Genomic DNA, 26,367 nt, shown 5'->3' with positions numbered 1-26,367 from the left:
GAGAGAAGTCCTCGGAGTATTGAGATCGGAGAGGCTTTATGCCAAATTCTCCAAGTGTGATTTCTGGTTACGAGAGGTCCAGTTCTTGGGGCACCTCGTTAATCAGAATGGGATTTTGGTCGACCCGACCAAGATTGAGGCGGTTATGAGTTGGGAGGTGCCGGGATCCCCCACCGAAATCAGGAGCTTTCTGGGGTTGGCCGGCTACTACCGGAGGTTTATCAAAGATTTCGCCAAGATTGCTGTTCCTCTCACCAAGTTGACCCGGAAGGGCGTTGCTTTTGTTTGGGGTCCCGAGTAGCAGACCTCGTTTGAGACTCTTCGCCAGAGATTGTGCGAAGCTCCAGTGTTAGCTCTTCCTGAGGGAATTGAGGACTTTGTGGTTTACTGCGATGCATCCATATCGGGGTTAGGTGCAGTGCTTATGCAGGGAGGGCACGTGATAGCATATGCATCGAGGCAGCTGAAGCCTCATGAGACGAGGTATCCCACCCACGATTTAGAGTTGGGGGCAGTAGTATTCGTCCTCAAGATCTGGCGCCATTATTTGTACGGGGTTCGGTGTACCATATACACGGACCACAAGAGCTTGAAGTATCTGATGGATCAGCCCAACCTGAATATGCGCCAGAGGAGGTGGTTGGACGTGGTAAAAGATTATGACTGTGATATTCTGTATCACCCGGGCAAGGCTAACGTGGTAGCCGATGCCCTGAGTCGCAATGCGGAGAGTGCCTTAATTCGGGACATATGCATGAGGATGACAGTGATGACTCCGGTATTGGATGTCATTCGAGAGGCCCATGAGGAGGCCGTGAGACCAGAGAACCGCAAGAGGGAGCGGGTAATTGGGCAAGTATCCGAGTTTATGACGGATAGCCGAGGACTTATGACCTTTCGAGGTCGGATTTGGGTACCTTATACGGGCAGAGCTCGTAGCACTCTGATGGAGGAAGCGCATAGGTCAAGATTTTCGATCCATCCCGGGGCCACTAAGATGTATTTGGATCTGAAGAAAGATTATTGATGGCCCTGTATGAAAAGGGATGTTGCTTGGGTGGTCGGGAGGTGCTTGACCTGCCGCCGGGTCAAGGCGGAGCACCAATGTCCGCATGGTCCATTGCAGCCTTTGGAGATTCCCCAGTGGAAGTGGGAGCAGATCTCGATGGACTTTATCACCAAATTACCGAGAACGGTGCGTGGAGTTGACGCGATCTGGGTGATTGTGGATCGGTTGACGAAGAGTGCTCATTTCCTTGCTATTAGTGAGAGCTCTTTTTCTGAGAGGCTGGCAAAGATTTATGTGCGTGAGGTGGTAGCTCGGCATGGAGTTCCGACATCCATAGTGTCAGATCGGGATGTACGTTTTACTTCCAGATTCCGGAAGAAGTTTCATGAGGAGTTGAGAACGCGATTGCATTTTAGTACCGCCTACCACCTACAGACAGACGGACAGAGCGAGCGAACGATTCAAACGCTCGAGGATATGCTCCGAGCATGTGTTATGGACTTCGGCGGGAGTTGGGACACATACCTACCCTTGGCTGAGTTTTCTTACAGCAACAGCCATCACTCAAGCATTGGTATGCCTCCATTTGAGCTCCTATATAGGAGGAGGTGTCGCACTCCCATCTGTTGGGGTGAGGTGGGGCAGAGAGTTATGGACATCACTGAGATAGTGTTGAAGACGACCGAGCAGGTTCAGCAGGTCAGACAGAGGTTACTGACGGCACAGAGTCGTCAGAAGAGTTACGCGGATAGACGACGATTTGAGCTTGAGTTTCAGGTCGGAGATTTTGTGCTCCTGAAAGTTTCCCCCTGGAAAGGGGTGATCCGGTTCAGGAAGCGGGGCAAGTTGGGGCCTCGATATATCGGTCCGTTCAGAGTGACCGCCAGAGTGGGTAAGGTAGTATACCAGTTGGAGCTACCTGCGGAGTTGAGTCAGATCCATAACACCTTCCACGTGTCCCAGTTGCGGAAGTGTGTGGCTGATGAGATGGTAGTGGTACCATTAGAGGACATTCAGGTGGATACGAGCCTGAATTACATAGAGATGCCGATCGCGATCTTGGATCAAAAGGTGAAAGTTCTGAGGAACAAGGAAGTGCCCCTAGTTCAGGTCCAGTGGCAGCATCAGAGAGGGTCCGATTTGACTTGGGAGCCGGAGTCAGAGATGCGGGAGCAGCATCCAGAGTTGTTTGCGGAGCACGACTTTGAGGGCGAAGTCTGATTCCAGTGGGGGAGAATTGTAACATCCGGATTCCCAGGTATGTCATTTTAAGTATTTATTTTTGAGGATCATTGACCTACTCGACGAGTTGGCGCTATAACTCGCCGAGTAGAGTTGGGATGGCCACGTGGGTTTAATGATCTACTCGACGAGTCCGGATGTAGACTCGCCGAGTAGGCGCTGTGAGTTGAAACCCTAAATCCCCGGGTTTGGGGCCTATGTAAGGATAAGTATAGCCTCATTTGCGGCTCTCCATCTGTCTCCTTTCACTGAGAGAAACCCTAATCGCCCCCTTGAGCTATAGAGAGAGTTTTGAGCCCTTGTTTGAGATCTTGGTGCATTTTGGTAGAGAGAAAGAGGATTCCCAAGCAAGGATTGTGAAGAAGTTGCTAGATCTGCTGCTTAGTCATCCAGGAGCTTCTATTCAAGGTATAAAGTTCGTACCTTTCTCTCTTGTATGGATAGATCTCATGGTTTTAGAGTTAGGGCTCCATTTCCATCTTATTTTGGGGACCTTGAAGGTTTTGAGCACCTTCATTGAAATAGACATCAGATGTGGACCTAGTGAGGTCCCTAGAGTCGAAAGTCCCCTGCTTTATTCATCCATGACAACCCCTTGAATGAGAGACTTCTTCTCAAGCTTGTTCTTGGCATTTTTAGCCCTTAGTGTTATGCATGAACGTAAAGCATAAGGCTTTACGTGATATTCAGGCCTTGGGAGCTTAGATCTAGGGTGTGAGAGAGTTTTCTGCCTTGAAATCTTCTGAATACAAGTTGAGACCGAACGGACTCGCCGAGTTGATGAGCCGACTCGACGAGCCGCTTAGGGTTTTGTCCCGATGAACTGAGTCAGACGGTGACCCGTCGAGTAAGGGGTTAGCTCGTCGAGTTGGAGCTTGCTGGGGTTGCCATGAATCGACTGGACTCGACGAGTCTCCCGAGTACACTCGACGAGTCTGGTCAAAGTTGGACCGTTGACTGGAGTTGACTTCTGTTGACTTTAGGGCTTGGTCAAAATGAGTAAAAGAGGTCAGGGAAGGGTAGAATGGTCTTCTACCCACTTTTCAGAGATAAGAGTAGAATATTAATTAGAAATATTAATTGTGATAGGCGGAGGCTAGACCGAGGATTTCGGGCACGAGACTTTTACTAGCTATCTTACGAGGTGAATCTTCTTACTATACATTACCTAGAGTGGTATCTATGTGCAGACCGGAGGGTCTTATGTGTTATGTGTTTACTTGAGATTATGTACATTGTGATTTATGTATGCTATGTGCTAACCAGACCGGACCGGAGGGGTCAACGATTTAGACCGGACCAGAGGGTCCAACGAGCTAGACCGGACCGGAGGGTCCAACGAGCTACGAGACTGGAGGGTCCCGCTGAGACACATTGACCAGAGGGTCTTACCGAGTTATAGCCTCGAGTGGCTTATGTGCTGAATGTGGTATTTTGGAGAACTCACTAAGCATTTATGCTTACCGTGTTATGTGATATGTGTTTCAGGTACTACCGAGGATCGCGGGAAGGCGCCGGCATGATTTGTACACACTGACAGATGATTATGTTTTTGATATTCTGGGATATGTTTTATTGTGATGACATTTGATACATATGAGATTTTGAGAATATTATATGAGTTTTATTGTGTTTGAAAAATGAAAAATTGTTTTAAAATTTACGTCGTTACACCACGAGGTCGAAGAAACATTCTACACTGATCAAAAGATGTAATGTCCACTCAACTCCAAGATTACCCATAAAATGGACCAAAAGTGCCAAAAACCACAAATGAAGAGATCTAAGGAACTAAAGAGCAACATATGAACTTTATACCCACAATAGTCCATAAATGGAATGATTTTAATGGATCCAAATTTGAAACAACATTCTTTGCAACCAAAAGAACCTTCTTGATCTTCAAGATTTATAAAAAACACCATTAAAACATCCAAAAGAGGAGGGAGGAGAGGGGAGGAGCTCAAATCTTGAAGAGAGATGCTAGGGTTGCTCTTAAGGAGTTCTAAGAATGATGGAGGCTAAGAAAACACATTAAAACACGAATCCTTACCTTTAAATATCTTGAAAACCCTAAAAGTAGTGGGCTTAGGCCACCCAGCGGTCATCTCATGACAATCTGTTTGTCACCTCGTCACGACTCTCACCTCGTGACAACATTTTTATCACCTCGTGATAGTGGGGTTTCACCTAATTCCACTCCAACTTCAAACAATCATAACTTCTTTGTTTCAAATCCATTTTTGTTGATTTTTATATACACGCGAAGGTATTGACAAGCGCCACAACCCTATCTAATCACTTTTGAATTTATACATGTCGAAATAAAACCATAATCATTTTACCCTTTTGCTTCAAAGTACAATTTGAAGGCTTTAATCACTTAGCGAACATTATCAACATCTGATAGGGTCTAAAATCCATTCCCCTGATGCCCAAGGCCTTTACATGATCAAATTACGGTCCACTATCTCGGAATAAGAAACATCCCGAATTGGATGTTACATCAATTTGTATAAGTATTCTTTTTTCCATTTTATACAATTTTTATACATTTTTTAAAAGAAATGTATATAATGATTGTCGTATATAGTTTTATACAGAAATTAGTCAATTTACTCTTTATTTTTATTTTTAATCTTTAACTTTTATTTTTTAACCACTTTTATACAATATTTTATAACATTTAAAAAAATATAAATTCATTACAAAAATTATACCTAGTACCTCAACTTGTGTCATAATGCAGGTTTAGAAGTAACCATTACACCAACAAATGGATTAACATGTTCGTAGTTAAAATAGATCTGTATTTGCAAAATTATGATGTTAAAAAATCTTATGTTGTAACAAATTCATTACAAATAAAAGGTAAAATATAATTTTATTTGCAAAATTATGGTGTTAAAAAAATCAAAATTTTCAATAAATTAAAAAACCTAAATATTACTATATAAAAAGTATGGTTAAACTTAGATTTATATAAAAAAAAATGGTTAAAAGTTTTAAATATTAAAGATGTAAAATAAAAGGATGTAAAATGACAATTTTGAAAAATAAAAAAGGGCATATATAGTATTATTTACCGTTTTCGAAAAAGAGTACAATGATTAGATACTTAGGACCTAAATTGTATCTTTACAAATGTTAAGGGTCTCTAATGAAATTTTGTCCCTTGTAAGTTGTAACTTGTATTGTAACCTTGTATCCTTGTACAGTTCATCAACCATACAAGTTTGTGCCCATCTCTTTGGACCATAAGTTGATAAATCACCTCCAATAATTCAAATTATATACTACGATTTAACCTTGAAATCATGGATTTTTCTGATCCTCTTCATCTCTTCACCTACCATCACCTTGCTCCTCAATGGTGATGTCCTCCTTTTTCAAACTCACTCTCATCCTTATCATCACCTCCACCCCAACCTCCTACGGCGAAACCGCCATAACCACCGCCACTTGCACCGCTATCCACCAGCAAAACTCCCCAATCTCCAAATGCAATTACGTAAAAACAAACACCGGGTGTGTCCCAAAAGGATACATAAACTACCTACAAATCTTCTACTGTAATTTTTCACAGTTTCCTCAACTGGGTTTCATCTTTCTACTTCTATGGCTAGTTGTCCTGTTCTATATTCTAAGCAACACAGCGTCGGAATACTTCTGCCCTGCAGTCGAACACTTGTCCAAAACACTCAACCTCTCTCCGGCAATCGCGGGAACCACTTTGCTTCCATTAGGAAACGGATCAACAGATGTCTTCTCCAGCATAATCGCCTTCACCACATCCACCGACGGCGGAGATATCGGGCTTAACAGCATATTAGGTGGGGCGATTTTCGTTTCCACCGTCGTCGTCGGAGTTCTCAGCCTATTAATCACATACCGTCGGAGAATTGTCATCGTTGATAAACCGAATTTCATCCGGGACGTTGTGTTTCTTCTCTTCACACTCTCTAATCTCCTCATAATCATCATCATCGGAAAAATCACCTTTTGGTCATCACTTTTTTTCGTTTCCACTTACATAATTTACATCTTATTAGTCTCTTACATGCATTTCAACACCATGAAAAAACACAAGACAGTCATTGATGTTGCTGATGAGGATGATCAGATTCAGAGCACAAGAGTACCATTATTGGGTTCTGTCGTCGACGAAGAAAATGTTATACATCCTGCAGAAAAGCCTGTACATTTTGAAGAAGAAGTTGTACTCGATGACCCAAAAAGGTGTATAGTCACATTTTTCTATGTAATCAACATGCCAATTTACATACCCAGAAGGCTTACAATACCAGTGATAACAAAAGAGAAATGGTCCAAACCCTTTCTTGTGATTTCAGTCGCATTAGCGCCATTAATGGTGGCTCTAATCTGGAACACACAATATGGGAAACTAGGGTTAAAATCTAGCATGGTGATATACTTTGTTGTGGGGTCAATTGGAATAGCTTTAGGGACTTGTACATTTGCCTTCACAAGTAGTACAGCGCCACCACAAAAGTGTTTAGTTCTTTGGTATGCACTAGGGTTTCTAATGAGTGTCACTTGGACATACCTCACTGCTGATGAATTAGTCTCTTTGTTAGAATCCCTAGGGAACATAATTGGAATGAGCCCTTCAATTATAGGGCTCACTATCCTACCTTGGGGGAACTCAATTGGAGACCTGACATCCAATGTGGCTATGGCTGTTTATGGTGGGGCCCAAGGGACTCAGATTGCCATGTCAGGGTGTTATGCTGGACCTTTGTTTAATGTTCTCATTGGATTAGGGTTTTCGTTTGTTTTTGTATCATGGTCGAATTATCCTGCTTCTTATGTCGTTCCTGAAGACCCTAATCTGTGTGAAACTATCGGGTTTTTGGTAGTTGGATTGCTTTGGGCTCTTGTAATTTTGCCCAAAAGAGATATGCGACTTGATTATACACTCGGAGGTGGACTTTTGGTGATATACTTTTGCTTTTTATTCATAAAGCTTGCGAGGGCTCTTGGATTGTTGGGTGCTTCTTGCTCTAACTTGATAGATTAAGTGTAAGTAATAGCCGATGTGTTTTAGGGATTTTGATTTTAGTAATTTAGTGTAATGTATGATTCATCAAATGAATTGTGTTTATGAAAGTTTGACATTTCAATATTCTATTATGAATCTTTTCCTTGTTTAAAACAAGACTAATAAGTATAAATTAGATAAAGCCAAATGGGTATGTGATGTGAAGACAAGTTGCATAATGAGTGATACCGTTTTGTATGTATGTGATTCATGCGAAGTTCTTTTACACGTGACATAAAGTGGTTGATATCAAATTGTCCACTTTCTATCAATATGTTAGGCAATAAACCATGTTATCCAAGTACCATTTAATCGAATAGACTCCTGGTTTTAACCAGCCAAAATTCTTTTAAAAAAGATTGAGATGACTCAAACAAAAAATAAAATGAAGATTTGAAACTAAAACGCATACTGAAGTAAATACTATCATGCATCTTGCTTATTAAAGATCGAACCCGATGCCAAGTTGAAGCATCAATTTCTTTTGTGATTGATCTATAGACTTTGAACAATGAGCCAAGCAATGCCCTCAAATTTGTCATCATTAATAGTGCGGAATTCGATGTTGATTTTGTCTTTGAAACAATATAAGTAGTGGACCGGAATCAACCATCTGTACGTACTTCAATTAATAGAATCTTGGGTAAATTACACTTTTAGTCCTTATGATCAGTGGATGTGATGAGGAAAATAGGCTAAACAAAATTGCATAATTAATCTTAGTTTGACAGATTCTTTTTGATTTAAATGAATTATTGACGATGCAAACAAATAGAATATACTAAATACTACCAAAGCAGCCTAAAATCAAGAAATAAGCAACCACAATTGGACAGTGATATTTTAGCATGAAAACTTCATCAAAACAAGAGTAAAAACCACAAGAACACTTAAACGCTTAAAAACCCACTGCCACCAATAATATAGCAATAAAGAGTCTTTTATATATATATATATATATATATATATATATATATATATATATATATATATATATATATATATATATATATAAAAGACTCTTTATTGCTATATTATTGGTGGCAGTGGGTTTTTAAGCGTTTAAGTGTTCTTGTGGTTTTTACTCTTGTTTTGATGAAGTTTTCATGCTAAAATATCACTGTCCAAGTATATATATATATATATATATATATATATATATATATATATATATATATATATATATATATATATTCAAGTATATGAAATCTAAACAACAAAGATAAGGAATAACTTCACCAAAAACCTACTACTATCTAACAACGATATATAAACCTATGGAAAAGGACAGCTCAATACAATCGTTGAAAATGTTTGCCCATATTCAATGAAGTTGTTTTCCAAAACTCAAAACAATATGACCGTTGAATCTCCAAAAATGATCAATATGTGTGGATGAGTTTTCAAAAGTTTCACTCATTTCATCTATTTTGTCTATTGCTTCAATGGCTGAAAAAACTACATACCCGATGGAGAAGCCAATACCTGAACAAGTTGATTGGGGATAGGGACGAGGATAAGGATATCCCACGTTCCCGTATATGATCCCCGCCCCAATAGTTATATAACATCATAGAAAATCAAAATACTTTAAAAATAATTTAGGAACCTTAAAAATATCAATAAACATACATAGATATCTTAAAAGACAAGTGTAATTCAACAAAAATAGTCAAATTCGAATGAATTTGTCGACTGGAAGAATAAACATAACGTCTTCTAGAAATTTTCAAATGCCTTTTATAGCTCTTGGACTTTTTAGTTGTGTAGGTGTTTTGAGTCATTCAGATAGAAACACTATTTTCATAATTAATTTGATAGTCTCCATGATGGGAATGTAGTGGTTGAGGAATGAAATTTTATATAGGAGGTCCAGGATTCAAATCATGACACACCTAAAATAATGCTAGTGTTTTGCGATTGACTTTCCACATGGGCCTTGGGGCGGGTTTGTTAGGATAATAAACACTCCGATAAATGATATATGATCTCAACTAGACCAATAAATGCAAAATCGAAGTACAAGACGCAATCAATTTACGTGGTTCACATAATCAGGATGATCGGCTACGTCCATGGCAAACAATGGAGAGATTTATTATTTTATGATGTAAAAGGCTTTAGGGTTACAATCAATGAAACTATTTATAGAGAGGTTGGCCTAAAAATTATAGGCTGAAACATCATGGACCTTTGTCAATATTGACAGATCTGGCCCCACTGACCAACATAGTCAAACTTGCTCTCCAAAAAATCCTATGTCAACTCTTGCCACGCTACTCGAGTACTACTGAGTGCTCCTGTTCCAATCATAAGAAACTGCCAATTGCTCTTGCTCCAAGCATAAGCAGTTACTTACTACACATATGTATTGCTCCTGCTCCAAACATAAGCAACTGCTCCAAATGTAAGCAACTGCTTCAAGCATAAACAACTGCTCCAAGCATAAGTAGCTGCTCTAAGCATAAGCAACTATTCCAAGTAGTCTTGACTGCAGGGGATAAATCAGTCTCCACACTTAACAATCTCCTACTTGGAGGCTAATGAAGAATCTATTGCAATCCAAACTAGAAATTTGTAACCTCTCTCTCTCTCTCTCTCTCTCTCTCTCTCTCGCCTTCGCTTCAAGTATCCGGAAGGCAAATTAAATTCATGCACAACTTTAACTTCTTTATAGTCACCACCTTGGTAAACATGTATGATGGATTCTTATTACTAAGAATTTTCGTTAGATTCAAGGTGTCATCACTTTTTCAATTCATGACTAAAGTGATGCATCATCTGAATGTGTTTCGTCATACTGTGAAACACGTGAGCCATCATTAAGTGAACTGCAGTTTGGTTGTCACAATGAAATACACAATCTTCTCGCTGCATACCAAGTTATGATGTGTAATTCTTCAACCATATAATCTCTTTGCTTGCTTCTACGATAGCCATGTAGTATTCTTTTTTAGTTGAAATAGAAACATTATTCTCTAACCAGGAAATCCAAATGTTGTCGTACCCCTAATTGTGAAAACATACCCAGTTGTGCTATTTTTTGAATCTATACACCCCCAAAATTTTGCATCAACAATGCCTTCCGAAATCACCCCTTTTATTCTAAAACATAAGGATGCCTTGGAAGTACCCTTCAAGTAACATAATAGTCACTTGAATCCTTCCCAATGCTTTCTCTCTGGATTAGATATTAATCGGCTCAAAACTCTCACCGCATGAGAAATATGTGGTGTGCTACACAACATTTCATACATTAAGCTACCAAGTGCTGAGACATAATGAACTTTAGTCATATCTTCTTTGTCTTCTTCCTTCTTTGGGAACTGTTTCTTTGAGAGTCTCAAGTCACTCCACAAAGGTGTATGTGACAACCCAGAACTTCTATCTAGTACATCTATTCATTTCAATCAATGTTAAACTTGTTCCTGTTGTCTTTTAGCACTGTTTAAGGGTTCGTTTAAGTGTTCTAAGCCCAAGTACAACCAAGGTTGAGATTAGGGATGAGTTATCAAGTCGTAAAGTAGCAAAATCGGGCCATACACTCTCTTAGGAGGAGTGTACGGCCGTACACATGGGTGTGCGGCCGTACACACCACCCCATGGTCACACACTCAAGGTGGTGGGTCACCCACCCCTATATATATGAGTAGACCCCCTTCCTTCATTCCTTTCTTCTCTTGGCTGCACACTACTCCCTTCTCTCTCTAGTTTCTTCAACAGTGAACCCTCCAAGGCTTCAAAAACGTGAGTATTCCATCCTCTACCTTGTTATTCTTGAAAGACTTCTTGATCTAAGCCTTGATTAATCAAGTTTTGATCATTTTCTTCATCATTTGAAGGAGTACGGCCGCACACCTTCATAAGGGTGGCCGTACACGCCTCAAGGGCTCTCCAAAGTGAGAGTTTGACCCCTATCTTCTAGTTGGACATGGCACTAGCCTTGTTTCACCTTAAGGTTGGCAATTTGGGCATGAACATGAAGGGTGTATGGCCGCACACCCCTTTGTACGGCCGCACACACCTTTTAAGGCCGCAAACCACTTTGATGACCTTTTATTGGCCACCAATTTACACTAGAACCAAGAATGGGACCTTGGAAATACCTCAAAAGCACATCTCATCATGGGTGTACGGCCGTACACTCATGGGCCGCACACCCATGGCCGTACACACCTTTAGGGTGGCCGCACACCTCCCTCACTCAATCACATATGGCTTTAAAACTTAGTTCAAGTGTTTTCAAGTCCTTAGGGTGGTTTCCTATCATGTCTAGTTGTGAAATACCCTAATTTGAATCATATATGCGTTATTACATGCTAAATAGGATCTAATTGTGTCCGAGGATTCACTTGACACTCAGCATCTCATATCAATCCTTCACTCAAACCACTCGCTCGAGGTGAGTTCATACCCCTACGCTTCTACAATTTTTAAACGTTTTCAGGGGGGAATACAAGCCAAACACAAATGCTTTTGTGAACTAATACAAAAGGACTTTTATAAGTATAAAACCCATGCAATTGATTCCGATAAACGATTTTCATATTTGTATAAAATATTTAGATATCTTATCCCTTTTTGTACTATGTTAAGCATAAGGGACGTTTTCAACTTACCACCAAAATTGCATAGTTTTTCAGATTCAGCATTCATATCCTATTCATGTAAACTATAATAGGTATAGTTTGGGGTTTTCAAAACTTAACTTTCACGAATTCAGAGTTATTAACCACTAAACGTATAAACTATGGTAGATTTAGTTTATGGAATTCTTTACTACCAAGGGCATGGTATTTAATAATGATTTAAGTATAATTATTACCGCATACCGCATCCAACGGATTCTAATATAAGAAAACACTTTAGAATTACATGTAAACTAGATTGTACAATATTGTGAGGGTCTACTTCAAAATTTGTACCCTTAGGTGTACTGAATTAAATCTTATCCTAGTATAACCAGAGTCTCCTGGAGGGAGATCGTGAGATTTGTGAATAGATCTATTCGGGATTGATAATCCCACACCTGAACTGCTAGCTACAGTTAGGCAGGCATGCCTGGGGTGATAAATGTCATCTAACCAACACTTGAAGAATGTTGTAAAGGTCTCTAGGTCATATCAAGCATGGTTATACGACTCACAATAAGTATAAACTAATCATTTGTTTACGGGATTTCACTCTTCAACGGTTTTATTTTATGTAATAAGACTAATATACATCACTGAAAGTAGCCAGAGTTTTCAAAAGGAACAATGCTATAACAATATAAGTATGGTAGATACTTGTACTTTCTGATTTAGAACGGGTAATTCAATAACTTGTACATAGGGGAAATGTAGGATTTCCCAGGGTAAACATCAGTATTTTATAAACAGATGGTTCATTAATCAACTAACGAATATTCATATTTCCTCCATAAATCCCGAGTTTATGCATCTGGGTTACGTATGAAGAATACCCGACAGACTGTGAAATATGTGGTTTTCCGCCTCATTCCCTGTTCCTTGTTTGGTTGTGGGTTTGGGGCAGATCCACACAATTGACTGTCTATTCGGTATTAGTTTATGCGTGACTAGTATGAACAAAGAAGTCATAGAAGAAATGGGTTTAAGCATGCTTTTCATAAGAAAATATGGTTTTTTCTTGAGGAACACTTTCAGCAGATATCAAAGAATCTTTTTACTTAAGGTTTATACATTTATTACACCAGATAGCATAAGGTTTTCTGTGAAAGATATCGTACTTTTCAAAAGAACCAAGAACTGTCTTTCTAAAACAAAATGCTTATGAACTCACCAGCTTTATGCTGACACTCTTTCAAAATTGCTTGTATTCTCAGGGCTCTAGTAGACAGGTACACCCTCGACGCTTTTGAGAAGACTGCCTAGTACCGTACTGCGACTCCTTTTGTTTTTTTGTATCTACTTTGATGTTTAAATTTGATACTTTTAAAATACTTATGTAAAACTTATACTTATTAATGCAATGGTTGGCTGTACTTTGATTACTATTATGCATGTGTTGTGATAGTTACATGACGTCCTCCGCCCCCGAACGTTTCCGCCGTTTCGGTTTGGGGGTGTGACAGATTGGTATCAGAGCATTGTTTATAGTGAACTCAGTATATCAATCATAAAAGATATACAACTATAAACACATTGGGATAAAAACACTCTGCCCAAGAATTATAAAAGTATAAATATATTCAGAATATGTATATACTAGAACAAGAATCACAAGAAGAACAAAACAAAAGTATTTGGATGTTGGACATTGTGGTTAAACCTGGGCAGTTATGTAATCATGTCTAGGATCAATATAGCCTGATCAACTATATTTATTCGAGACATGACCAACATGTGCTTGGGAGTGACTGTGGTGTTGCAGCAAGCCTAAAACTCACCAAGTATATGTACACCAGATATCGGTAGAACAAAAACATACGACTTAAAATACTATAAGAGTATTTTAGTTACTATAAGATAACAGCAAAGTATCAAGCATACAATTATAATACTATAGGAGTATTATTAGACTAGATGTTTATTAACTATCCCTTTTCGCCTCTATTCTCGCGTAGATAGCATGGCTGGCTTCATTATTCCCGACTACCCGTATTTTCCCAACCAAGGAAATGATGGATGGCTCGAGGCATAGCCAGAAGAAAATCATGAAATTCCCTTGGGCGATGACCTCGCAGAACAATTCCCCGAAGAGGCCGACTCAGAGCCGGAAGTCGAGAACCTACCCCAAGTGGCCCCGATACCAAATCCTAACCCCCAGCTTGTATTCGAAGGTCCAACGCCTATGTGGGTCGGAAGCCTGGATAGGTAGACTCACAAGCAAGGCCAACCCCGCCCGTACAATGGGGATCGCCGCTTCTACAATGTGAACGAGGGAGGCTCCGCAGACAGGGCCCTTCCAATCTTGGTTCGACGAGTGGCTCGCAATGTTGAGCTAGGTGCAACAGCAATCCATCGAACCGTAGAACTTGAAGCGGATTCCAACGCTTGTATGGATCGCATTCGTCACCTTGAAATTGCTCATGGGAGGGCCATGAGGGACAATGAAGCTCTGCAGCAAGAGCTAGCTGCAACCCGAGCTGAGGTCATGGAGCTCCGAGCACGCCAGTCAGCATACGAGAGACACCTGCTTAATGTGGAGCGTCAAATGGCCGAGTTAAGGATTCATCCGAGGGGTGTCCGTCGTCGGTAGGAAATACTCTACTCGTCCTTTCTTCTGGCTTAAAGAATAGTTTTCATATCTATGATCTAAGTAGCTCTTTTCCTTGTAGACATTCCTGTCTTGCAAGTACTGTTTCACTAGTTCTTTATGTTGTCAAATTGTTCCTTTGTTGGTATGTTGTAGACCTATTCCTGGGTCAATTTTTCCTAACTCCGTGTAATCTAAATACCAACTACAGTGACAACAGTCTTATCTCGGTTAAAGATTTGTATTATCGAAAATATATTATAAATCAGTAGCAAGTAAATAAGTAATTAACGAATATGATCTGGTGAGTTAGTGATTACACTGCTCACACTACGTGTCAGGCTTATTGTCTTTATCATATCAGTTAAGTGACGGTAAACCAGATTCCATAACTTCATCAAGAGGGTAGTCACTACCAAGTTAATAAGTTTATGTTGCGTAGACCTCTATTATGAATTGCTTCGAACGTCAGATCATGCAACACTCAAACTAAGATAACTTCGATTCAGAATACACTCGATTCGTGACACCTAGGGACTTACCCTAGTGCGTCTTTTTAACCTTTGGCGGCATTATGCCACCTCACAAACGTCTTGTCAGAAGTTCATTCTAGAATAGCCAATTCAAATCCAAAAGTTTATTTTATATAGACTTCCTTTATGGATGAAACGCAAAAAGTTATAGACCTCGAGAGCATCCCCGAAGTCTGCAACTTTCCTGATGTCTTCCCCGAAGATCTTCCAGGGATTTCCTCGCGAGCGTAAAGTCGAGTTTCGTATCGACTTAATCCCCAGAGCTACCTCTGTAGCTAAATCTCCCTACCGTTTAGCGCCGGCAGAAATGCAAAAGTTATCCAACCAGCTCAATGAGTTGTGCAGCAAGGAACCCATAAGCTTATTTTATGTGAACCATATTATGAATTGTTTTCAAATATTTTCGAAAGATTAAAAATCGACATCCACCAATCGAAGGTAACATAGTTCGGATGACACTTGGTCTCTAACCATTCTAGAAACTTACTTCTATTCTTGCTAGGACTACATCATAGGGATGTAGGTCGAATCATTTAGAACCAGATAACAAAATGGAAAATTTTCATGCATATATAAACATTTAGAATACGTCCAGAGGCAACCATTGTTGCTCACAAGCTCATTTTCTCAACATGTAGCAGATCATGCCTCCGAAGAAACGCAACCAACCCACCAGTAAAACACCAATCCTTCAGATAGATTCAACTACGTTTCAAGTTACAGTCACAGCAGCCGTAGCAGCTGCCGTGACTCTCCTTACTACTAACATCGCAAACGTTAGTGGAAATGTTAACAGCAATTTAGATCGTGGTGATAACCAATTTCAGCAACAAGTGCCTGCGGGTAAGGACGCACCAGACTGCAAACCTAATACCCTGAAACGAAGGTTCGAAAACGAGAAAAGGAGTTGTTCAACTCAAGGACCTACTGAAAGGCAACGAACTGGGGCAGTCAACACCCCCGTCAGACCTGCTATTCCAACACCAACCACACCATACTTGGGAAACCTCCCATACTGCAGCAAATGCAACTACCATCATTATGGAGTCTGCCGAGTGTTGCATTGCGTTAGATGCAACAAGAAGGGACACACCGCCCGCATCTGTAGGACCCCGGTCGAGTTCATCACTTCGACTACCAATTTTGGAACTAGTCCAATATGTCACCTATGTGGTGGAGTAGGACATTTCAAGAAAGACTGTCCAACGGAGAAGAACGACGGCGAAGCAGGAGGAGTTTGACCCCAGATAATGGGGAAGCATCAAAGAACCCTGCTATATTTTGGTACGCTTGCAAAACCCCGATAATTGTTTATAATTATGATTACTCTTTCGTTCAAATTAAATCACAACATTCATATAAAATTGGAAACCCTAAGGGGTAAACTATGATGGCTTAGTGAGTAATCCCGCCTCATTTCCTGTTCCTTGTTTGGTTGAGGATTTAGGGCAGGGTTACTTAGTCAAAGGTCTCACCAATCTTAATTATACACGACTTGTATGCACCAAGCGATTCTAGAGAGACCTAGTAAGAATCATTTCATAAAAAGTCCATAATTTCAAAAGTAGCAGAACCCTCGTATTAGTAGTACCCGCCAATTTTGAATCAAAAACAGAAAACACCAGAAACATACACCCAGAGGCACCAAGGTCCTAACAAAACGCTCCCTCCGAACTAACTTAACGCGCGATTCTACGACGTCATCCCGCATAGTCCGACTGAGTCTACGTCATACCAAACCCATATGTCACCGGAGAGACCCTTTACCTTAAACCACTCGAATCCCAAAACTCTTGTCACCCATAACGGCAAACTAGATGCGAACTTCGAAAATTCATTTCCCTTCAAAACCCGAAAGTATTCATGCGAAGAGTATGGCATCCACCCGTAACCTTTCTTAAGCATCCTCGGAAGACCATTCTGGGATTACCATTCGAGCAACAAGTCAAGTTCAGGCACAGAGGCTAGGGATAAATACGGTTAACCTATCCATGTTTATTGTACATACGAGGGTGGTATATAATTAAGATTCTACCGACTTAGGATGTGTACGTCCGCCCTATCTCCTGTTCCTTGTCTGGTTGTGGACCTGGGGCAGAGTCACCCATCCGACCGTCTTGTCAATCTTAATTATATACGACTTGTGTACACGAGACAATGATAGATGAACCAGGTATGAGTCCTACCACGAACTTCAGGACAAAGGTTGTGCGAGACCTCGAAAGGGGCATCCTACCAGTTGGATGAACATGATAGAACGAGCCAAAACCACCACCCATCACAGAATATAACAGCAGATACAGCAGTGAAGATCCACTGAAACACCCAGTGAGAACCCGAATTCACTTGGGAGCGCAATGATTCAATGAAACAGAAGTGCCCTCATATTTTCCAAGTCCATGATTTGTATCTCTATTCCTGAATTTCGGGACAAAATTCCCTCTAACGGGGGGATGATGTGACAACCCAGAACTTCTATCTAGTACAACTATTCATTTCAATCAATGTTAAAATTGTTCCTGTTGTCTTTTAGCACTGTTTAAGGGCTCGTTTAAGTGTTCTAAGCCCAAGTACAACCAAGGTTGAGATTAGGGATGAGTTATCAAGTCGTAAAGTAGCAAAATCGGGCCATACACTCTCTTAGGAGGAGTGTACGGCCGTACACATGGGTGTGCGGCCGTACACACCACCCCATGGCCGCACACTCAAGGTGGTGGGTCACCCACCCCTATATATATGAGTAAACCCCCTTCCTTCATTCCTTTCTTCTCTTGGCTGCACACTACTCCCTTCTCTCTCTAGTTTCTTCAACAGTGAACCCTCCAAGGCTTGAAAAACGTGAGTATTCCATCCTCTACCTTGTTATTCTTGAAAGACTTCTTGATCTAAGCCTTGATTCATCAAGTTTCATCATGTTCTTCATCATTTGAAGGATTACGGCCGCACACCATCATAAGGGTGGCCGTACACCCCTCAAGGGCTCTCCAAAGTGAGAGTTTGACCCCTATCTTCTAGTTGGACATGTCCCTAGCCTTGTTTCACCTTAAGGTCGGCAATTTGGGCATGAACATGAACATGAAGGGTGTACAGCCGCACAACCCTTTGTATGGCCGCACACACCTTTTAAGGCCGCAAACCACTTTGATGACCTTTTATTGGCCACCAATTTACACTAGAACCAAGCATGGGACCTTGTAAACACCTCAAAAGCACATCTCATCATGGGTGTACGGCTGTACACTCATGGGCCGCACACCCATGGCCATACACACCTTTAGGGTGGCCGCACACCTCCCTCACTCAGTCACATATGGCTTTAAAACTTAGTTCAAGTGTTTTCAAGTCCTTAGGGTGGTTTCCTATCATGTCTAGTCGTGAAATTCCCTAATTTGAATCATATATGTGTTATTACATGATAAATAGGATCCAATTGTGTTCTAGGCTTCACTTGACACTCAACATCTCATATGAATCCTTCACTCAAACCACTCGCTCGAGGTGAGTTCATACCCCTACGCTTCTACGATTTTTAAACGTTTTCATGGGGGAATACAAGCCAAACACAAATGCTTTTGTGAACTAATACAAAAGGACTTTTATAAGTATAAAACCCATGCAATTGATTCCGATAAACGATTTTCATATTTGTATAAAATATTTAGATATCTTATCCCTTTTTTACTATGTTGAGAATAAGGGACGTTTTCAACTTACCACCAAAATTGCATAGTTTTTCAGATTCAGCATTCATATCCTATTCATGTAAACTATAATAGGTATAGTTTGGGGTTTTCAAAACTTAAATTTCACGAATTCAGAGTTATTAACCACTAAACATATAAACTATGACAGATTTAGTTTATGGTATTCTTTACTACCAAGGGCATGGTATTTAATAATTATTTAAGTATAATTATTACCGCATACCGCATCCAACGGATTCTAATATAAGAAAACACTTTAGAATTACATGTAAACTAGATTGTACAATATTGTGAGGGTCTACTTCAAAAACTGTACCCTTAGGTGTACTGAATTAAATCTTATCCTAGTATAACCAGAGTCTCCTGGAGGGAGATCGTGAGATTTGTGAATAGATCTATTCTGGATTGACAATCCCACACCTGAACTGCTAGCTACAGTTAGGCAGGCATGCCTGGGGTGACAAATGTCATCTAACCAACACTTGAAGAATGTTGTAATGGTCTCTAGGTCATATCAAGCATGGTTATATGACTCACAATAAGTATAAACTAATCATTTGTTTACGGGATTTCACTCTTCAACGGTTTTATTTTATGTAATAAGACTAATATACATCACTGGAAGTAGCCAGGGTTTTCAAAAGGAACAATGCTATAACAATATAAGTATGGTAGATACTTGTACTTTCCGATTTAGCACGGGTAATTCAATAACTTGTACATAGGGGAAATGTAGGATTTCCCAGGGCGAACATCAGTATTTTATAAAGAGATGGTTCATTAATCAACTAATGAATATTTATATTTCCTCCATAACTCCTGGGTTTATGCATCTGGGTTACGCATGAAGAATATCCGACAGACTGTGAAATGTGTGGTTTTCCGCCTCATTCCCTGTTCCTTGTTTGGTTGTGGGTTTAGGGCAGATCCACACAATTGACTGTCTATTCGGTATTGGTTTATGCGTGACTAGTATGAACAAAGAAGTCATAGAAGAAATGGGTTTAAGCATTGTTTTCATAAGAAAATATAGGTTTTTCTTGAGGAACACTTTCAGCAGATATCAAAGAATCATTTTACTTAAGGTTTATACATTTATTACACCAGATAGCATAAGTTTTTCTATGAAAGATATCGTACTTTTCAAAAGAACCGAGAACTGTCTTTCTAAAACAAAATGCTTATGAACTCACCAGCTTTATGCTGATACTTTTTCAAAACTGCTTGTATTCTCAGGGCTCTAGTAGACAGGTACACCCCCGACGCTTTTGAGAAGACTGCCTAGTACCGTACTGCGACTCTTGTTGTTTTTTTTTTGTATCTACTTTGATGTTTAAATTTGATACGTTTAAAATACTTATGTAAAACTTATACTTATTAATGCAATGGTTGGCTGTACTTTGATTACTATTATGCATGTGTTGTGATACTTACATGATGTCCTCCATCCCCGAACGTTTCTGCCGTTTCGGTTTGGGGGTGTGACAGTGTATAAATGGGTTTTTCATTTTCCATGCTGAACTTCTCTAGAATTTTCTTGAGGTATTTTTCTTGGGAGATTTTTAAAGTACTCGCAGTTCAATCTATGGCTATGCTAATGCCCAATATCTTCTTAGTACCCCTTAGGTCATTCATCTCAAACTCTTCGGATAACTGATTTTTTTAGCTTGTTGAACTTCTACATGTATGCTCCAACAATCAACATGTCATCAACATACAATAAAAAAATATATGAGTAGTCAAACTTCTTTAGGTAGCAACAATGATCCATCTCACATATCCTGTACCCATTCCATTGCATGAAGCTATTAAACTTCAAGTACCACTAACCATTGTCTTTGATCTTGCTTCAACCCATATACACACTTTTCTTCAACTTGCACAACATATTTTCCTTTCCATAACACTACAAGAAAAGAGAGTATTATCGGCGACAAAAATCGCCACTATTTCTCACCAAACTCATTGCTATTACCTTTACCAGCGATAAATCGTCGTTATTGCGTCGCCGCTACTACTCCGTCGCTATTGCTAAAAAAACGCCGCTAATGTTAAAAATCACCGCTAATTCATATGTCGCCGGTATTGCTCCAAAATCACTGCTAATGCATGTGTAGGCGGTACCACTCATGTTGCTACTAATAGTGTCGCCGCTATTGCTTTTTTTTTTGAAATTAACCCTTTTCGGGTTTCTGAAAACTGATACGTAATAACCTTAAACACAAAAAAACCGATACCTAAAATGAAGAAAAACAATTACATAACAACATCCACTTAAGCACCAAATGTGTTATAATACCATTCATATATTCCAAAATATATAACAAAAGTCTTATAAATTTATGTCATATTACAATGTCTAACAAAAGATAAAACTAATCTGATGTGTCATCATCTTCATTCCCCTCATTCCCTCATGTATCACATGGTGCTTTATTCGCCGCAAGCCATGCTAGAAGTTCCACACTATACTTGGGATCGTTAAGCATCGATCAAAGATTCTGCAATTATATAATAAATAACAACATATAAACTTATAAATTGCCAATTACCAAACTATCAAATTTCAAATTACCAAACTATCAAATTACCAATTACATATACAGATATACCAAATACACAAATACACAGATACACATACCAAATACATATACCAATTACCCAAACACATAACAAATACAACCCATGTTTCTAGCCAATAATTGTTTATCATAGAAATTAAAGTGTGGATGTACAACAACAAACAAACCACTAAGAACATGTTACTAGCACGTTATAATACTCTTTTAACTAGTTTGTACTCATTCTTCTGAATTGTATCAAATAGGTTTGAGACAAAAGTAACTTATTCTAATCTACTTATTGTTTCTAGCTAATGATGTTTATCATAATTTTCACAACCAACATGAAATACACACAAAAATACACACAGATATACTATATCAAATACACACAAAAATACACCCATATATACCAAATACACACACATATACAAGATCAAATACATACATATATACACCCACATATACAAAATACACATAAATACGCACACATATATAAGATCAAATACACCTGTATATACCAAATACACACACATATATATCAAACACACACATATATATAACGAATTACAAAATAGTGCACATGTGGTCGCTAAAATTTGGCCCTCTTTCAACCGGTGGTGCTATGATGGTGGTAGTCATCGGTGCTGCAACATTGGCAGTGGTGGTGTAACTTAAACAAAAAAAACCAACAATTAGGTCTGGATTTTTAGTCATAGGAGAAAGGGAAATAGAAAGAAGGGAAGATGGAAGAGGTAACATACCGTCGCTGCAAAAACGAAAGCCATCATCAGTAAATGCTTCGTCATTGGCAGATTATGGTCAACGACGGTGTGTGTGTGGTCGGAGCTTCAATCGTGGGTTTGCAAGTCGAAATCGTCGGGGGATGAGTTCAATCGAGATTTTTTTTGTAATTTGAAAATGAAACATGAATGTCTTCTTGTAGATGGAGAGAAGTAGCGGCTACAGGAAATCGCGGTGACGTAAGGATTTACCGGTGATAATCTGGGACAATTAGAGGGAATTCTTTTGCGGTTAATATTTTTAGTTATTAGCATGTGTGTCACCAGTAATGGTATCTAATATGGAAGGGATCAAAAGCTTTTCGATTAGGTGATGTGCTCAATGGATGAGGTTCTTGGAGCACGATGTGAATCGATGTGTACCATCTTTAGCGACGTCGCCACCATTAGCGATGAAAAATAAAATTATCGCCGCTAATGGCGTCAGTAGTAATTCATGTTTTTATTGTAGTGTAAGTAGGAAAACCTTATGTTTGTACCATGTAGATGTCTTTTTCCATGTCACCATAAAGAAAATTTGTAACGCCCCATTTCTAGCTAGCTAATACAAATTAAGGGTTATAAAATAATCTGCATAATAATTTCATTCAAGGATAATTTATGGGGTGAGACAGTCGAGTTATTACATAAAACGCATTTACGGGTGAAGTGGACGAATTAGATTAAGTTAAATGAGAGTTTTAAGTGAATTACTGATTAAGCTCATTGCGAAGGTTAATAATAATAATAATTATTGGAATGTGTTAGTCCAAGGGCCAAACAGTAGTTTCCGGAAATCAAATTGGTAAGACAATCAGACTTAGGGTTTTTAATCGTCCAGCTTCACAAACCCTACGGACCAAACCTATCAACTTCAACACCATGTTTCACTCTTCCTGATTCGTCGATGGCAGCTTGTCGCTTTCCCTATCGTGGTCCTGCAATTGTCGATGCCAATGAAGGGAGCTGGTCCCATTCCTTTACACGTTCCATTGGCCATTTAAATCAAGTGTGACTCTCCAATACGACTGGAGCTCTTCTCTTCAATATGCATTTCCGAAAGTTAGAGAGAGAAAGAGAAATATAGCATAGTGAGGGTTTACATGTGTGGGTGTGCGAGCTCCGGTGGTCTCTCGAGCCCCGATGATGTTCGTGGTCCCTTCCGACGAGTGTAGACGGGGTCCTTCGGCAGTCAAATGGAGAGGGATGTGAAGTTTTTAAGGGTTATTCCCCTGTCATCGTCCAAACCAGAGAACCGATCGATGGAAGGAGGAACATCAAGAGTGTTTGAGTGAGGTGAGCTCGATTTGTGAGAGATGCCGAAGACATCAGGCTTACAGTGGCATATTCTCTTGAGCCACCTGTGAGCACTGAACCAGAATGAGGACGAAAGCGAAAAGTATTGGCTCTCGTTTTCTTCTTTCAGCAGCTTAATCTCAGGTGCAAGTGGGTTTAGATCCCGGGGAATCATCCTTTCATTTGTGCTTTGTCTCCATATTCATGGCTACACCCGAGAAGTGTTTCAGACGGAGGGAATGGGGATTTGCGGATGACCACGGTCAATGGAAGAAGGGAGACGTCGGGGATGAGGTGAGTTTCAAGCATCGATGAAGGAACCTGCTTCAATTCCATTGGAGCGTAGGAGGAGTTTAGTGGCGCATTGCTAGGTCCGACATGGGAGCCATTGGCCAGAAGCTTGGGGTTCGATGTCGTCAGAATGGGATGCGTCGCCGGAGGTTGATTGCGCCGACCCTCTGAGGACAAAATTAGCGAGCGAGTTCAAGCAGGGAAGATGGAGTATTGTGACCTAATCCTAATCCACCACATCTTTTAAGGTATTTGGCTTTAATTCATTTGGGCTAATATCATATGGATTAAATTAGGATATTTTGGGCTAAGTGACATTGGGTTTAAGTTCAAGATAAATATAATATAAGGTAAAGCCTTATTATTTGTAATTAGAACAAAGATGGATTTTAGTTATTTTATTTAGTAGATGGCAAATAATTATGAATATGGGTTGGGTAAATTAATTACAGGGTAATTAATTTAATAAGAATTAACCAGATTGATAAAGCTGTATGGATTTTATTAGGTCTAGGTTTGTAATATAGTATGGTTAAAATATTAACGACTTTTAAGTATAGTATTTTAACGAGAATGACTCTAGGAGTTAACCTTTCCCCACATAATAATGAAAGTAAATAAAAATCATATTATGAAATATTAATGAGTAATATTTGAAGTATGAACTAAGTAAGGGGTATTAATATCATTGTAGGTGATCAGAGAGCAGAGAATCCGTCTTAGCCGTTTCGATAGTATATTATGTGGTTTGCTGCTTCAGGTGAGTCTCATCACTGTTTGTATGGGCCTACAGCCACAATGTCGGCCCATTTAGTTTATGTATGGTAGGAAGACCTGGGGGTTAGCCCTAGGCATTATGCATGAAAGACCAGGAGGAGGCTCCTGGCACATTGTGTGCTATTATGTATGGTAGGTAGACCCGGGGGTTAGCCCTAGGCATTATGTATGAAAGACCAGGAGGTGGCTCCTGGCACACTGTATGTTATTATGTATGAAAGACCAGGAGGTGGCTCCTGGCACACTGTATGCTTATTAGCCAAGTAGAGTAGTATGTATGCTAGTTGTCTTTGTGATGCTTGCATGGAAGACCAAGGGGTGGCCCTTGGCACTTGTCTGTAAGACCCAGGGAGTAGCCCCCGACTTGGCAAGAAAGACCACGTGGCGGCCTGTGGCATAATGACAAGACTATGTATGGTACATAGCACCTTATTTGGTATGATATATGTATGGCTCATGGTTAGGTATGGCATGTATGGATCAGTTGATATGTATGGTATGTGGTATCTGGGGAACTCACTAAGCTTCGTGCTTACGAATTTCAACTATTTGTTTCAGTTACTAATGTTTTTCAAGGAAGGAGCTCGGGGCGATCGCAACGCATCACACTATGTTTTCCGCACTAGATGATCTTTGGGATTTAAAACTCTGATAATTGTTTTATTAAGAATGTTATTAAATGATTGAGCAAAATTTATTAAGCGGTTTTTAATTAATCAAAACGAAATTTTTGGTCTTGAATTTTGGGATGTTACAAGTTGGTATCAGAGCCTTGGTTTGAGGGATTCGGACATACCTTCGGGTGTGTCTGGACTCAAACTAAGGACTTGGTATCAAAAATTTTCAAAAGTAAAATCATTTTACAAAAGGAGTTTGAAAAGAGAAAAGAACTTTTAAAAGAACAAAGTGTGTGATGCGTGCAATCGGCCGAGCTCAAGTAAGTTTTCCCCAAGATACCCATACATGTTATGATATGTTATGTTGTGATATGATTATGAGAACTGCATGCTAGATTAGGGCTAAGGATCTAGGAAGGATGCCTTATATGCCTATTGTATATGCTTGTAGACTTGCATGCTAGTACTGATCAGTCAGTGATAGGATAGCCTGTTTAGTTGATGCCTGATTGTATGAGCCTTTGAATTGCATGTACAGATTCCTGATTAGAGGATAGAATGGTCTAATTGGAATATGATGGTTAGATTTTCCATTGTCTGAATGCTACTTGTTTTGTGCTTTGTTGGACTCTTAGTAATGTGAGCTAGCTATTAAGTGAATATGCTAAGTCACATGTGACACAGGCTGGATAATCTCAGAGTGATAGATTTAACCCTATTGCACAACTCTTGTTTGATTCCAACCGTTCTAGGGATGGGTCTTTTACTCGAAGGATTATCTGATCTCTGTTGCATGTGGCTATATTCATGAGGTAACTAGTTCACATTACTGGGAATCTTTCAGCAGCTGAGGACTGGGTGAGTTTAGGAACCTAGGAAAGCCTAGGATATGTTTCAGTGGGTTAGTAGTGAGGATTAGTGAGACTTGGGTACACCAGTTTGAGGAAGTGACTTGGAGGATTCGGGAGGATTGATGAGGAAAGTATGGATAGGTGTGGAAGGTAGTATTGGACCGGTAAATACTGAAAGCACAAGATCCATACTCGAATCAGTGAGATTCTTGGAGAATCTGAGAAGCTTCGGAGAGGAGTTTGTGACCCGGTTTGGGGACAGAGGATGCTCCAGTTGTTGCAGCTTAGCCATTGGCAAGTGAGCTAGTGAGCGTGACAGGGTGTTAGACCCTGGAGGACATGAATTTTAAGTCCGAGGATGCGAGATCGATTTGGATCACTTTGAGAAGAGAGGGTCTTTATATGTGCATATAGTAGGGGGTCC

The 26,367-nt window shown here is 39.8% G+C and overlaps 1 pseudogene; it reads left to right on the top strand.

Moving 5' to 3' along the window:
* Nucleotides 1-5,500: 5,500 nt before the first annotated feature.
* On the top strand, nucleotides 5,501-7,400 carry LOC145122781 (cation/calcium exchanger 1 pseudogene; annotated as a pseudogene).
* The last annotated feature ends 18,967 nt before the right edge of the window (nucleotides 7,401-26,367 follow it).

This window comes from Lactuca virosa, chromosome 6 (genome assembly GCF_052849685.1).
Source record: "Lactuca virosa cultivar CGN04683 chromosome 6, Lactuca_virosa_CGN04683_v6, whole genome shotgun sequence".
NCBI lineage: Eukaryota > Viridiplantae > Streptophyta > Magnoliopsida > Asterales > Asteraceae > Lactuca > Lactuca virosa.
The sequence above is the reverse complement of the archived record's forward strand: the minus strand, read 5'-3'. Positions and strand labels throughout refer to the sequence as shown.